The sequence below is a fragment of the Phascolarctos cinereus genome, unplaced genomic scaffold, assembly GCF_003287225.1.
Source record: "Phascolarctos cinereus isolate Bilbo 61053 unplaced genomic scaffold, phaCin_HiC Scaffold_2;HRSCAF=192, whole genome shotgun sequence".
Taxonomy (NCBI): Eukaryota; Metazoa; Chordata; class Mammalia; order Diprotodontia; family Phascolarctidae; genus Phascolarctos; species Phascolarctos cinereus.
In genome coordinates, this window is record NW_027555625.1 from 220,123,189 (window position 1) to 220,140,249 (window position 17,061).

Genomic DNA, 17,061 nt, shown 5'->3' on the forward strand with positions numbered 1-17,061 from the left:
GATTGATCCACTGCTGGGCTTGGTCACGGAGGTGACTTGGCTGCTGCCAGCCTGGATCAGGCAGATTACTAAGCTGCTAAGTAGCTGCTGCCATACTGGCCTGGACACGCCATCAGCTGCTGGGCTCTTCTCAGGGTTTAGCATCTCTGAGACTACACCTGGTTTGCTAGATGTGGGTGGATATGCTAGACTTCCAGAGTTACTCTTTGATGGTCAGCTTAAGTTTTTTACCATCTTCAACAAATGGCTTAGCTGAGTGATGCTGTGCTTTTGTCAGCTGGTATGTTACAGCTCTCTTTTCAGGTAGAGTGGTATTGTGCTCATTCATCCTAGGGCAAAGGCTCCTTGCCTAGGATTGGCAGAGGCCTCTCTTTTTTTAATCCCTCCTACCCTTTGCTTTGAGGTTTGTTACCTCCAGGCAGGCAGTAAGTAAAGTTTAGTTTTCTATTTAACAATCCTTCCTTTTCAGTGACAATTCCCCCCAATAAGGCCTTCTGCTTTACCTTATGGTGATCTGTCTCAGCAGAGTCAGGCATACTTCCCAGACTCTTTTGGAGGTCTTTGTGGTTGAGTGGCTTGGGACAAGGTAGGATTACAACCTGTGCCCTAGAGGCAAGTTCATTGTCTTTGAAGCCTTCTTACTAAAGCAACTGAGCTATCCAAACCTCTGATCTTTCCCAGGGTGTGGAATGTTTATTTTCTCTCTGAAGGCCTTTCCCTTTATAGTTTCAATGTCTTTCTCTTTACCCTTTGTCACCTTCTGGCACTGTGCTAAGCACTTGACAAATATTATCTCATTTGAGGGGCAGCTAGGTAGGGCGGTCCTGGAGTCAGGAAATTCAGTTGTTCTTCTGTCATTTCTTTCAGTCTTGTCAGACTCTATGACCCCATTTGGGGTTTTCTTGGCAAAGATACTAGAGTAGTTTGCCCTTTCCTTCTCTAGCTCATTTTTTACAGATGAAGAAACTGAGGCAAACAGGATTAAAGGACTTGCCCAAGGTCTTATAGCTAGTAATAGTCTTGGGCCAGATTTGAATTCAGGAAGATGAGTCTTCCTGACTGACTACAGTCCCAGAGATCTATCCACTGCACCACCTAGATGCCACAACAACAACACAACCCTGGGAGGTAGATGTTGTTACCACACCTATTTTATAGCCAAAGAAACTGAGGCAAACAGAGGTCAAGTGACTTGCCCAGGTATACATAGCAAGTAGTTTTTGTTTGAAGTAGGATCTAAACTCAGGTCTTCCTGATACCTGGCCCAATGCTTTAACCATTGTACTGAAGAGGTCTAGAGATTTGGGGGTGCTGGAACCTCAAGATCACGATGCAGGCCCTGTCTCAATGAATTCAACCCAAATCTTCTTCCCGCCAGAGAAAAGGTTTATTACACATAAATCATATAGACCAGGTTTGAATGGGATGTCCCAGTGAAGACTTCTCAGTGTAATTAAGGTAATGAGTTCAGAAGGTAGTGTGAGAAATGAACTCCCAGAAGTGAAATCTCCTCAAAGGGTCAAATAATTCTTGATTACGACTTTCAAAATCCTCCCCCACTCAGACCCTGTTTTTAAGCACTTAACAGAAAGAATAAGCCCTGCCTCACCCCCAACCTGAGCCATTTGCCCTAGGCCTCCGGCCTCTTTCCTTGTCTTTGAATTTCTAGCCTAGAATGTAAGCCCCACCTCCCAGTTAGAATGTAAGCCTACCCCCAGTTAAGGGGGTAAAGGAGTGGAGACTTTGTGTGGTGGGCAGAGAATTGCTTTTATAAGGCAGCCCCTGTTACGTGGGTCTCTCTCTCTCTCTCCACGTGTATTGGAGGAGCAGACAGCCATCTCCCAAGATTGTAATAAAGGTAACCTATGCTTTCCACCTTGGGAAGTCTCTGAGTTTAATTTGGGTTGGGGTCGCTGTCCCACACAGGTTGAAGAGGTCTAGAGGTCTGGGGTGCTGGAATCCCAAGATCGCGATGCCGACCCTGCCTGAATGAATTCAACTCAAATTTTCCAGCCAGAGAAAAAATTTATTAGAAATAAATCTTATAGGCCAGGTGACACCAGTAAGGATGAGCACGCATGAGAAAAGCTCAGCCTTTTGGGCATGAGAGATTCTCAGCATTTGAATGGGGGCCAGGGTAGATCTTATATACACTAAAGTAACTTTGGGTGGCCAGACGAGGGGGCTGGGAAAAGGGTGTAGGTAAGAATTTCAATTGATAGTTCTGAGAGATTGAATAGACAATGGGAAGAGATAATGAAGGGAGATAAGGGGAGTTGATAAGGAACCCTTTGAGACCAGAGTAAGGGCTTTCTGGGGCCCATAGACAAAAGGAAGCCAGATTCTTTTTAGGGCAAGGGGCGAAGGCTCATCAGAATAAGATCAAAAGGTAGGGCTAGGGCTTTCAAAGAGATATGAGGAGCTGGGGCCATACAGCCAGACTCCCTTTGGGGCAAGGGAGGGAGATCTCAGCTTGGGCCCATACCCCATCAGTACTATTAGGATACTTATCATACTTTTTATTGTCGACAATACCTAAGCTGAGTGTCAGGCACATGGTAGATACAGAACCAGCATTTATCAGCTGACCACTTCACAAGACAAGATAGCCATGGAAGACAGTTGGAAAGCAGTGTTGACTTGGAAGTTGTGTTCTACCTCTGCTCCACTAGCAACCCAGAGTCCTGGGAATGTGGGCCCTGACAGAAGTAGTGCCCCCCCCAGGGTGGGGGAGGGGTGGAAAGCATGAGTCCAATGAAGAGAAGAATGCTATGCAATGTGGACTCTGACCATATTTCTATGGTTTCAAGAGTTGTACTGGTGGAGGTATTGGGGCAGCCTAGAAAGTAAGTAAACTTATAAAAGCTAGCATTCACCTAACTCTTTGTGGTTGTAGAGTACCCTATATACATCATCTTATTTTATCCTCACAACAAACTTGTGAAAAGTATTATGTAAATATTATGGTTGCTACCATTTTACTAATGACGAAACAAAGATTCAAAAAGGTTCAGAAAAAAAAAACCCTATTCCATAATAACATGGCCAGTAAGAGGCAGAAACCCAATCCTTCTGATGCTAAATCCAGGGCTCATTCAATTGCACCACACTGTCTAATAATTGTAATAGTTGTTATCATTATCATCATCATTATTTTTATTATGATATTCATGTAATTATATATATACATACACATGTATATATATAGAATTTCATTTGATCCTCTATTATTATCTCTATTTACAAACTGAGGCTCAGGGACATCATATTACTTGCTCGGGGTCACTCAACTAGTCTGAGACAGGATTCAAGCCCAGGTTTGAAAGACTTCAAATACAGCACTAGATACAGCATTCAAATTCTGCCTCTCAAAAAAAAAGAAAAAAGAAAAAGTGATAGATGACATTTACATAGCGCTTTAAAGTTTGCAAATCACTTGACAATACATGATCTCATTTTTTAGCTTAGCAACAACACTGTGAGGTAGCTATGTTCCTGTCTGCTTCCCTCCTAGGAGGAAGACTAGACAAGTAACAACAAGAATGCTGGCTAAACAGTGGATTCCACCAAACAATGGAACCTAGAAAGGGTGTGGGCAGATGCAGGCCCTGGGAAAATCACCACCCATGCTGCTGGGGCTTCCATTCTGCCCATTTATGGGCCCCTGCTTCCTCCTGATGGGGGGCCACTAAAATTGTCTAAAACATGACTTGGCATGTTGGTTCAACTTTCAGGCTTCCATTTCTGTGGAACCTTTGCACCTGATTTCTACAGAATAACAACAGCATGCATATTACAAGTGTCAGACTGTCCCCTCTTTGGTTTTAAAAGCAGTCGATAATTCTGGTGTAAAGAGATTTCATTATGGTCATATAGAGAATAGTCGAAGATGTTGAGCCAGTACGAGGAGACTCATTGAATTAACTTATGCTTTAGTGTTTGAAAAGTAACCACAATAAACTTTTCAGCAATTAATAACAACAACAAAAACAAAACCAGTCCTATAGGACTGCTCAGTGCATGGAGCAAAAGTACTTCACTCTATAAAAGAAAACTACATAAGCAAACATGGGGTCATCACACTTGGCTGCCTAGCTTATTTCCTGAGAACCTTGCATGAGGGCACAGTAGAAAGAGCATTAGATTTGGACTCAGAAGACCTGGGTTTGAATCTCATCTCTGTGTGGCTTTATGTAAATTATTTCACCTCTCTAGTTGTTCTCCTAAACTCCAATCCCTCATCACTAACTAACTGGCTGCAGGATTTTTCCAACTAGAAGTCCCATAAGTAGCACAAACTTGGCATGTCCAAAACAAAATCCCTGATCTCTCTCCCCAGCCTCAACTCTCTTCTGAACTTTCCCATTTCACAATCCTTCCAGCCACCCAGGCTCATAATCTTGGAGCCATCTTTGTCTTTTCATCTTCCCCCATCCCCCATGTCCAATGAGTTGCCATGTGTTGTCAATTGTACCTCACAACATTTTCACATCCTTCACTTTCCCTTTATTCACATAGGCATTCCCCAAAGTTCAGTCCTTCATCACCTCTTGCCTAAGCTTTTATAGCCTCCCAATTGGACTCCTTGCCTCTAGCCTCTCCATCCTTAAATCTACAATTCTATAGGATGGAATCTATTCTCTACAACAGAGCTTCTTAAACTGTGGGTCATGACCCCAGGTCACAAAAAATCTGGCAACAATAAAAAGTTTCTGAATGCTCAACGACCAAAAATTAATTAAAAATCAAATGCATAATGAATCTGAGGCATTTCTGGCAGCACTTGCCTGTGTTACACCGAGCAGCTTCACTATGGCCTTGGTTCTGAACACAAAGCATGCGCACTTTGCACTGCACGTGTGTTTAGGCCATGCAATGCCAACAAACACTGCCCAAACATGAAAAGGGGTCAGGAGTGGAAGAAGTTTAAGAAGCTCTGCTCTACAAGATGGTCAAATTGGTGTGCTAGGAATGCTTTCCCTCTTTGCTTCCACTTCTTAGAATACCTAGCTTCCTTTGAGGCTCAGCTCAGGAAGCACCTTCTATAGGAGGCCTTTCCTGCTTTTACCAATTGCCTTCGCCCTCTTGAAATTACTGTGTATTTATTTGGTATACATATTTGCATTTACTTATATGTATACATGTTGTTTCCCCTTCCCACCACCCAAACCCACATTAAAATGTAAGCTTCACACTTTTTGCAGTAACAAAGAATTGGAAACAAAGTAGATGCCCATCAATTGAGGGAGTATCTAAACAACTAGTAATACATGAGTCTAATAGAATTTTACCATCCTGTAAGAAACAGTAGAGGAATAGGGATGCAGAGAAGCTTGGATTTACAAGAAGTGTTGTCAAATGAGTAAACAAAGCCAAGACAACAATACACAATTGTATGAAATTGTATACACAACCATTGCAACATAAATGGAAGGAACAAAAACCACTAAACCATCAAAAGTGAATGTTGCAAAATTACAAAGAACAAGCATGGCCACAGGGAAGAGATATAAGAAGATATTCTTGGCCCCAAGTCCTTTGCAGATGTTCAAGGTACACGGGTCTGGAATAGAACACACATTTTTAGACTTTTTAAATGTATTAATTGAGTTTGCTGACTTTTCTTTTAAAAATATTATTTGTTATGCTATGCATGATTGCACATGCATAACCTATATTAAGTTGCTTACCTTGTCAGAGAAGGGGAGCCAAGGAAGGGATGGAAAAAATTTGGAACTCAAATTTAAAAAAAAAACAAATGTTAGGGGCAGGTAGGTGGCACAGTGGATAGAGCACCAGCCCTGAAGTCAGAAGGACCTGAATTCAAATCTGAGCTCAGACCAAAACTGGACACTTACTAGCTGTGTGACCTTGGGTAAGTCACTTAACCCCAATTGCCTAAAAAAACAAACAAAAAAAGAATGTTAAAAATTATCTTTACACCTAATTGGAGGGGAAATAAAATATTATCTTAAAATTTAAAAAATATTTGTTACATGGGAGGTTCTTTGGAAGGAGGGAAGATATTGAGAAAAATGTTGGTAATATAAAAACAAAAGATATCAATAAAAAAAATTTTTTTAAAGAATGTAAGCTATTTGGGTGCAAAGGCTGTCTTTATAACCCCAGTGCTTAGTGTAATGTCTGGCCCATTGTAGGTGCTTAATCAATGGTTATTGAGGAGGAAATTGAAACGATCTCTGAGGTGTCTTCTAACTTTAAATCACTAGAACCTGGATTTGATATTCAAAGGCTGTCAGCTCTTTCCTTATTGTGGGATCCCCTCAGATTCATTAGCCTTGGATTCTTGGTTCTCTGAATGACTTCCCACAATGCTGGCCAGAGGTCTTCCAGTTCACCCTCCCACTCTGACTAGGGAATATATGAAAAAAAATGGTTAGTTAGATGCACATTTCTTTCTGAAATGTCAAATATGAAATTATATCTCAAAATGACTTTTTGTATGCAGCCATTTTCAGTGTGGAAAATAGGCTTAAGATTCTGTTTTGCTCCAAAATTTCGCCTAGATCTTAAAGTCAGAAGATCTAGCTTTAGACTCCATCCTTGAGTTACCAGTTAGGGTAGCAGATCCCACCTTAAATGTGTGACCTCACAGAATCACTTTCCCTCTCTGATCTTCAGTTTCCTCATTTGCAGAAAAAGGAGATTGGACTAGATCATTTCTGAGGTTCCTTCCTATTCTCAAATTCTGTTCTTCTAAATCATGGTGCACTGGAAGGGACATCATAGGAGCCTATGTAATGATCTGCAGGGTATAAACCAATGGTGAGCCTGAACCCATAGTCCCAAAGATCAGGGGGCTCATCTATTTGCCCCCATTACAATAGGATACTAGATTTAGTGTTAGAAAAGCCCTCAGATCCAACCCCCTCATTTTACACATGAAGAAAAAACACAGAAAGGTTAAATGACTTTGCCTAGTTATTATTTATTAAGGTATTTGAACCAGGTCTGATGTCAGGTCCAGATCATTCTCCACTACACTATGCTGATCTGAGGTCAGAAGACTGACTTCAACTCTTCCCTCTCCCTCTTAATGACCTTTGACTAGTCACTTCTATCTGAGCCTGTTTCTTTATCTATAAAATGAGCATATTGGATAAGATGTTAAAGGTCCCTTCCAAGTCCAGGTGTATGATCCTAGGATCCTTGTGACAGCTAGATGGGAGGAGAGGGTCTGAGTCCTATTTCTAGTTCTTTTCTTGGGACACCTTTTCTGTCATTTCCCAATGTCCTGTGACACAGTAGCCCTGAGAAGGAAGGTTAGCCTGTGTCACAGGAGCAGCAGCAAGCACCCCTCCTGGCTTTAAGCCACAGGCTTAGGGCCAAGTGATGCAAGCCTTCTTCCTGCTCCTCGTGGGCCCTTCTGATTACCACCAGGCAGGCCGGCACCTTCCTCCCACCCCCAACCCCCACCCCCTTCTAGTGAATCTTTCCAGAGCCTAGATAGAAGGTAGGTAGGGGGCTGGGCTGGTGAGTCACTGCCCTTTCCCAGAAGGGGGCTGCCCATTTCCCAGCATTCTCCCTGCCAGGTCCCCCCTCCCTCCACCCAGTCCCCAGCTACCCCCCACCCTCCTCTTTCCCGGATATCCTGGTGTCTCTTACAGCAACTTTGTCGCTGGCTGAGCACCCAGGGAGTGGGAGAATGCCTGACGCCAACGGGCTTATGTGATACATGTGATGGTGGAGCCCCTGGGAATCGGCAGCTAAAGAGACAGGAAATCATCAGTCTTGTCTGTCCCGGTCTCCCAGAAGTGATCGGGGCTCTGATACTCCCTGGCCCTGCACCATCTCCCTCCCTCTGCGCAATCCCCAACCATGGGCAAGTGACTAAAAAATGCCACCACACCTCCTGATCTTGTCACTTCTCAGTAAAGCCCCCCCCTCCCCAAAGCAGCTGGCCACCTTCCCAGGCTGCAGGTCCTGGCTCCCCCAACCTCCTAGGCACTCCTGGCTGGGTGGGGACTGGAGTCAAGGGGTCAGATTTCTGCTTTGTGGTGACTCATCACCAGGGAAGCTAGACGTCAGAAAATTCCCCTCCCTCCTTATAAGACTGGAGTGAGAACAGAGAGGTTAATGCCCTGGGCCTGAGGCATCTCTCCCCTGTTCAGTCCAATCCAAGCCAATCAGCATTTATTAAGCATCTATTATATGTCAGCCACAGTGCTAGGTGTTATAAAAGTGAGGCAATCCCTGTCCACAGAGAGAGAATTATGTAATAAGCACTTCTAGGTATGCAAAGCACCATTTGATCCTTACCATACCCTTAGAGGTAGGTAGTAACCATTATGCTCATTTTACGGGTGAGCAGAGGTTAAGTGATTTGCCCAAGATCACATTACTAGTAAATGTCTGATGCAAGGCCTGAGTCCAGGTCCAATGCTGCATCTACTGTACCACCTAGCTTCCTCCAGGCTGCATACAAAGACAAAAACTAAATAGTTCCTGACCTCAAAGAATTGAGGATAAAATTCTCAGCCTGGGTTTTAAAGCCCTCCACAATCTGGCTCCTGCATACCTTTCCAGTCATATTTCATATGACTTATCTAGACATGTTCTTTGTTCAGTCAAACTGGCCTGCTAGCTATTCTGTTATACGACATCCCATCTCCCATCTCCATGACACAAGTGCCTGGGGGACACTTCTTTCTCTCCTCCACCACTTAGAACATTGAGCCTCCTTCAGGCACAGCTCAGGGACCACTCACTTCCTACACAGCCCTTTCCTGGTCCCCTGAGAGCACACAGCTCTTTCCCTCTAGAAATGCCTGTTTCTTATGACTTGATGTTTCCCTGTCTTATTACTTGCTCTATTTCCCAGAAGAATGTAACGTCTTTGAAGCCTGTTTGGATTTTGTTTTTTTGTTTTTTGTTTTTGTTTGTTTTTTTGCTTTACCCTCAGAACAGCACCTACAATACAGTACATACTTAACAATAAATGTTAATGCAATTATATCATCTTTGAGGCTTGGCCTCACCTCCAACAAATGGCACTGCAAACTGAAGACGTGTCTGGCCCTCTAGCATCATCTAGTCATTCCAAGGACTGGCAGCCCCAAGAAGGGGATGAGACCCTGGATCTGCAGTCAGATTGCCTGGGTTTGAATCTCTATGGCCTGGGGCAAGCCACTTGGCCCCTCTAAACCTCAGTTTCCTTATCTGTGAAAAGAGGGGATTTATGAACCCTCCCCAAATGGATGTCATTCTCCACAGGTTACTTCCAAGAAAATACAATAAAGACCTAGGGGTGTAAAGCGGAGATTATGTCAAGGATCACAGGAAATTGGTGAAAAGGAGCTGCTTATTTGATAGACTGGAAGCCTCTAAGTCTCTTCCAGACAAGTGTTGTAGGTGAGCAAAAAGGGATAAAGCATAAAAACCTACCTACTGAGCCCCCTTCAGGCCCCACTGCATCCAGCCTTTATGAAAACAGATTTCTCTGTAACAAAATTATATCCCCTGGAATTTCTGTTCTGCCCAAAGGCTTCCTCCCTAAAAAAGAAATCTGGGACGTCATTAGTCTCCTCCAGGGAGGAAACCTGGTAGGGGAAAGGCAGTCCAGTGTCCCCACCAGTATGCAAATGACATTGTTATACAAATGAGTTTGCTGGAAAACATGTAATTTCCCTCCATCGAATTTCCCTTGACATCTCTAAAGTGGTGATTTGTGGGAAATTACATGTACAGTGTTGGGTGGAGTGAGGCGGGGGTAGTCCCAGCCAGTGCAACTGCTCAGCAGCCAGAGGTTTATAGGGCCGAAAGGAATTCAATTCATGTATTTATGAAACAAGATGTCATAGGCTTTATAATCCTGGTCCCTAACCCAAGGGCTGGAACATAACAGGCACTGAAAAAAATGTTTGTGGAATTGAGTTTATATGGTACAGTTAAAAACAAAACAAAACACTGGGTTTAGAGTCAGAGGACCTGGGTTCAAATCTCCCTCCCAGGGGTAGGAGAGCACCTTTGCTGCTTATTATAACTATGACATTGGGCATTATTTAGTAACTATTATGTACCAGGCACTGTGCTGAGTGGTTTACAAATATCTGATTTGATCCTCACAACAACCCTGGTGCTATTATTATGCCTATTTTACAGCTGAGGAAACTGAAACAAACAGAGGTTAAATGACTTGCCCAGGGTCACACAGCCAGTAAGAGGCCAGATTTTAATTTGGGTCTTCCTGATGCCAGGCTGAGTGTTCTACCTACTGTGCCACCTAGTCCCTTCTAGCTCAAAGTCTATGAAGCTTCATTCAATCTACCAGACTTTACTAAATACCTACTACGTGTCAGAGACTGTCCCAATGAAGCAAGTCTCTACCCTCGAGCTTATATTTTGTCACCTATGAACCTTCAATATATACCTTTAAGAAGACACAAAGTAATACAGGGTTCACCAGAGGGGGAAATCAGCCTGGCAGCATAGAAAGAGCGACAGCTTTGTAGACAGAGGCTCAAATCTTATTCTGCCTCTGTCTACCTGTATGACCTGGCTCTTTAATCTTCAGTTTATTTACTTATAAAATGAATGAGTGGGACCAGATGACCTCTGAGGTCTTTTGTAGGCTCTGTAGCTAAGATCCTTTGATCGATTGCACGTCATTGTAAATGCCATGGTAAGGTCTCAGAGAGAAGGCAGCACCAAAGCCAGCTGTTGAAAGATAGGCAGGACTTAAATGAGTAGATATGGAGTGATGACAGCATGGGAGATTGTTTAGAAGAGACATTTGGGCATTGTACATCCTAGTTGCAACACACTAATCCTTTCCCAACATTAACTGTAATTGTTGGATGCTTCCTAGATGTGTCACCCTGGACAAGTCACTTAACCCCTGCTCATCTCAGGTTCTTTATCTATAAAATGGGGATAAGAACAGCACCTACCTCTGTGTTGTTGTGAGGATCATATGAAACAATAATTGTAAAGCACTAGGTCAGTGCCTGGCACATGGTTAAGTGCTATTATTAATATTATTTTTATTACAAGGATCAAATGAGATCATTGTAAAGCACTTACCACAGTGCCTGGCACATAGTAGGTGCTATATAAATGCTGATTCCTTTCCTTGGTCTCAAGTTAGGTCCCAGTTCTGATCAGATTGTCACTGCCAGGAGGCAAAAGGAAAGAAGGAGACATGGGGTGGGGATGGCCTAGGACTCCGAGCACGCAATCAAGGAACCCTAACTGAGGGCAGTGGCAGGGGAGTTGGGCAGGTATCAGTGTAAGATCCCAGGTGTGCCAAGGCGATTGCCTGGGGCTGCAAACATCCTTGAACCTGCCATGCACAGGGAAGGGCTCTTGGATTCTCATTTCCATTTCAGACACCTGCAGCTAAAACATGGGCTCTTCCTGGCATAGCAGTCTCAGCCAAGCCAAGACAAGCCCCATAAGCCTAAGTCAGCTCAGTGCCAGTGGATGACATCATTAAGCAAGATCACCAAGGCAATTCCCTGACTGTTGGTGCCCACATTGTGGAACTAGTATGAGAGTTAGAGAAGAAACCAAAAGGGATTGTCCCTCTTTTCTCGGGTTACCCATACTGCTGCCTGAGTTCTCTGGCTCCTGAATGGAAAACTAACCTCATCACCTGTGCTTTCCATTCCAATCCTTTCTAGATCCAGAGAGATAGTGACCCCACACTTTCCCTCTTTCTCTCAGCCATCTTCTGTCCACTATATCATACACTAGCTCCAGCCTATCTTTCCAGGATGATTACACATTACCTTTCACACCTTACATTATAGCCAAACCTTCCTACCAAGTCCAGCTGACTTTTCCTTCACACTGTGTTTGCCATTAACCTCTTCAATTTGAGAAACATTTGTTAAATGTCTACTGTATGTGAGGCACTGTTTCAGGCAGTCATAAGCATTTATTAAATGCCTACTATGTGTCAGGCACCGTACTCTGCACTGGTGATACAAAGAAAGGCAAAACCCAAACAGTCCCTTCCCTCACAAAGCTCACCATCTAATGGGACTGGGGATACAATGACAAGGACAAAACAGGCCCTGGCCTTAAAGAGGTTACAGGTTATTGGGAGGTTATAGCATGTACCCATAGAAGTAAATAGGGCTAGGAGAAGATATTAACCATTCAGGAAATTAGGAAGGCCCTTGGTTGGCAGGTGGCATTTGACCTGAGCTTCCCTGTATCTCTTCACTGCCATCACCTTAATCTAGGCCCCCATCACCTTATGCTGGTGTCATTGCAAATGGCACCTGCAGGTTTTTTCTACCTTTAGTCTTTCTACAGGCTATTTACGAGGCCTCATCTGAGTTAAAAATTGGGCCCTTTGGTTCGTGGAGACCCACTAGAGAGATTTATAGAGAGGAGATTATAGAAAGGACACCCTAATCCTGGGGTTCCTCTAGAGTATAATTGGCAACTTTCTTCCTCTGTGTTGTTTTTGGCTATAATTGTGTAGTCATTTTTTCATTTGCTTCCTTTACAAGTCAGACCACCACCTTTGGAGATAACTTTTGCATAGTTTAAAAGTTTAAGCACTCATACCTGCTGGATTGCTGAATCCTTTACAAGTATTAATATAGAGGCTAATATAAGAAGTATGAAGTTTGCATACCTAAGATGCTGATGTGCCTAGCTGTTAAAAGTTTATATTCTTCTTCTGATTTTAATTTGTTATTGAGTCATTTCAGTCACGTCTGACTCTTTGGGACCCCATATGGGGTTTTCTTGGCAAAGATACTGGAGTGGTTTGCCATTTCTTTCTCCAGGTCACTTTACAGATGAGGACACTGAGGCAAACAGGGTTAAGTGACTTGTCCAGGGTCACACACTAGTAAGTGTCTGAGGCCAGATTTGAACTCAGGAAGAAGGGTCTTCCTGACTTCGGGTCTGGCACGGTACCTACTGCATCACCTAACTGCCTCTGCTTTTACACACATCTATAATAATGGCTAGTACCTTAAGTCTTATGAATCACTTTACATGTGTTATCTCTTTTAAACATCACAAAAATCCTGTGAGGTAGATGCTATTTTCCTCCCATTTTGCTGGTGAGGAAACTGAGGCTGAGGTTAAGTTACATGGCCAGAGCCAGGCAGCTAGTAAGTATCTGAGGAAGGATTTGAACTCAGGTCATCCTGACTCTAAGTCCAGCTCTCTCTCCACCCAGATGCTTGCTTTACTGTGAGATCCTTCTGTACAGCTGGTCATTAGGATAAGCTTTGTCCCAAGTAATCCCAAGTAATCATCACCAACTGTTTGATCCCTTTTTTTGGGACCCTCATATTTGCTTGGGGCTTTGCCCAAAATAAAACGTAAAAACATATGAGTGTTACAAAGTACAGGGAGAGATCAAGGGAAGGGAAATCAGAGAAGCTTTCATGAAGGAGATGGCCTTAGACCTCAGCTTTGGAGAAAAGCTGGATTTGAGTTAGAGGAAGTATAAGGGGAGGGAGTTCTAGGTATAGAGAATGGCACGAACGAAGGCGCCTGAGCAATAAAGCCCAGTATGGCAATGCCTACGTATTTTACAGTTTTCAAAGGGCTCAAATGTGCATCACTTTAACTGATTGTCACAATAGCTCCTCCTAGTAGGTAAAGCAGGTGTTCTTGCTTCCACTTTACAAGTGAAGTAGATACACTAGCTATCACCTGTTGTCCTGGTACCCATGAAATATTAGAAGACCTGGAAAAAGTTTTCATGCTGTCTCCCTCATTAGACTGTGAGCTCCTTGAGAGCAGGGACTGTCTTTCGCCTTTGTTTTGCCAGCCCTTGACACAATGCCTGGCACATAGTAGGTGCTTAATAAATGTTTATCGACTGACAGACCAACACTTTATAGGAGAACCCAAACAAGAGTGGCACAAGACTAGATCCTATGCCATGCAAGATGGGTAGGAATGCCCACACTGATAAGATAACAGATACAAGGCAGTGGTATTAAAGTCTGAATGTAACTGCTCAAGGAGTGTGAACTAAAACATGAACCTTACCCATTCCCTAAAGCCCATTTTTAGTCTCATCTACCTTATGTAATTGGTTCCTAATAATTCCAGTCCACAGGCTTCATCTCTCTCCCTGCCCCTTCTCTCCACCCCTTCCTCCCTCCCTCTCTCTCTCTCTCTCTCTCTCTCTCTCTCTCTCAATCGGAGTTAAATTACTTGCCCAGGATCACACAGCTAATGAATGTGTGAGGTCAGTTTTGAACTCAGGTCCTCCTGACTCCAGGGCTAATGCTCTATTCACTATGCCACCTAGCTGCCCCGGGTTCATTTTTCTCTCAAATTCCTTTTGTATTTCCTGTCTCTACTAAATTATTGACATTTTATGTTCTATTCTTTCTTACTCTCTGATTTTAGAATGTGTTTCTGTGTATTAATTGTTTCCTTTGTGTAGCTTATCCAATCAGACCATGAACTAGGAGGCAGCATTACACAGTGGAAAGAATGCTAGACTTGGAACTCAGAAGACCTGAGTTCTAATTTTTTTTTTGGATATTTACTATATGGTGGCAAGTCACTTAACCCCCTCCAAACCTCAGTTTCTTCATCTGTAAAACGAAGGGGTTGAACCAGACAACCTTTCAGTTCTAAATCTATGATCCTTGTTAGTAAGGGCTATGTCATTTATCTATTAGATTCAACCAATCAACAAGCATTTATTAAGCACCTACTACTTAGTATGTGCAAAGTATATTGCTAGTATCCTCAGCAATACAATGATCCAAGACAGGAAGGACTTATGATGAAAAATGTTATCCACCCCCAGAGAAAGAACTGATGATATCTGCTTTTTTTTTTTTTTTGGTGAGTGATATCTGAATACAGATTGAAGCAGACTTTTTTTTTTACTTTCTTTTTCTTGAGTTGGTTTTTATTTTTTGTCTATATTTTCTTTCACAACATGACTATTATGGATATGTGTTGCATGACTACACATGTATAACCTATATGAAACTGCTTGCCTTCTCAATGGCAGTGAGGTGAGGAGGGAGGAAGGGAGAGAATTTGGAACTCAAAGTTTCAAAAATGAATGTTTCTACATTGTTTTTACAAGTAACTGGGAAAATTTTTTTAAATAAATAATTTTTTTTTTAAAAAGTATATTGCTAGGCAATGGTGAATACAAGGCAAAAATGGAATGTCCCTGCTCACAAGGAGCTTACATTCTATAGAGGAGATGATATGTACCCAGACATAAGTGAATGTAAAACTTTTTGGATAAATAATCATAGGATCATAAATCTAGAGCTGGAAAAGACCTTAGAAGCCATCTTGTTCAATTGCCTAATTTTACAGAGAAGATAATAAAGGCCAAGGGAAGTTAAGTGACTTCCCTAAGGTCATATAAGAAAGAAGTATCAGAAAGAGGACTTGAACCTTCTGCCACCAGAACAAATGCTCTTTTCACTGTACTACATACTCTCTGTAACTAACCAACAAGCATTTATTAATTGTCTATTCGGTGTCAGGCACTGCGCTACATGCTGGTAATTCAAAAACCAAAAGGAAACAGTTCTTGCCTCCAAGGGACTACATTCTATTGATAGAGATGTACATATACAAGTAGATATAAAATAAAGACAAAATCCAACACAATTTGGTAGGGCATTAGTTGCTGGGGAATAAGACCAAAAGTTAGTGGGGCAGGGCTGGTAAAGGAATAGGTTTTTGTTGTGAATTTCAGAGTAACTGTTGCCTGCTACGGGCTACAGCATGCTTGGTCTGACGCTTCTGTAATGGCTCTCTAGTGGGAGAGGTACACCAAGATCACCATGAATACATCAATGAGTCAGAGCAGGGTCAAGTTAGGGGGTCTTCCCATCCAGGAGCCAGTTGTTAAGCATGACCCTGACAGTGACCTAGGTCAGGCGAACTGGAGGGTAGGTTCTTTGCTGAGCACTGTGAGAGGAAAAGGAAGTCTAGTGGAAGACTTGTAGGGAATAGGTCACATAGTGTGGCTGTACCCACACCACCATCTAGATGGCTTTCCAACTTATGGTGTACAGTTCCTGAGTCCGAGAGGGGTTCCACCAGATATTAGCTTAGATGAGGAAGTTTAGCGTGACCCAGAAATGTGTCACTGGAAAATGGTACTGATCAGTTGAACATTATGATAACTTAATACCTTTTTGGTATGTGTTTGTAGATGCAAATACATTCTATTCCTTGCCAACAAATAAGCCAGACAACTCCCTCTCTTGCATCATAGGATTGATTTCCAATCCTGAGAGATCTTAAAGGTCTTTTAGCTGAATGCAATCATTTTACATGCAACAAAAGTCTCTTCTCCAGAGAGGTTGTGACTTGCCTAAGATCACACAGGTAGTATGAGGCAGAGCTAGCAATCAAACCCAGGCTCTCTGTCTCCAAACCCAGCCACCCTTTCTATTGCGTCATGCTTTCTGTCCTGATTGGCTTGAAACTGCAGGAGAGCAGAGGGGCAAACTCAGAATTTGGAACGTTCTGATCATAGTGACAGTTTGGGGTACAGAGAGAAATAAAGGTAGTAATTGGCTAATGTAGTTGTCCTTTTCTTAACTAAAATGGTTAGCCATTCCAATAATTACAGTGTAAGAGTTTGGGGAGGGAGGAACAGGGAGGGGAATGACACAATCTCCAACATGGAAGTATGGATAGCCTGCTTCCAGAAAGGCATAATGATGTATAATTGGAGTGCCTTGGTCCCTGATGTGGAGCATGGGCAGACATTCTGTAACTGGTTTCTGTCTGCTACCTATGTAAGGAAGAGACAATTGATTGGCACATAGCCAGAACTGATGTATGTTCAAAAGGCAGGGCCAGTCCTTTGGTCAGACTCCTTCCCTGGCTACATTCCAGTGAAAGGATAGAGACTATGGTGTAGGAGGAGAGGCCACAGGTCTTCCCTATCTGAGGCCAATATGTGGTCCACAGAGATAGTCCTCAGTTCTTTGCCTCTACATGTGTTCTTTCCTACTTTAGGTGGAGGACATGAGATAGCTATAACCTTGAGAGCTTGGAAAGGTTAGGAGAGCAAGCCACCAGAAGATCTGGGAATTGAGTCCATGCTAAGTTTAGTGGTCA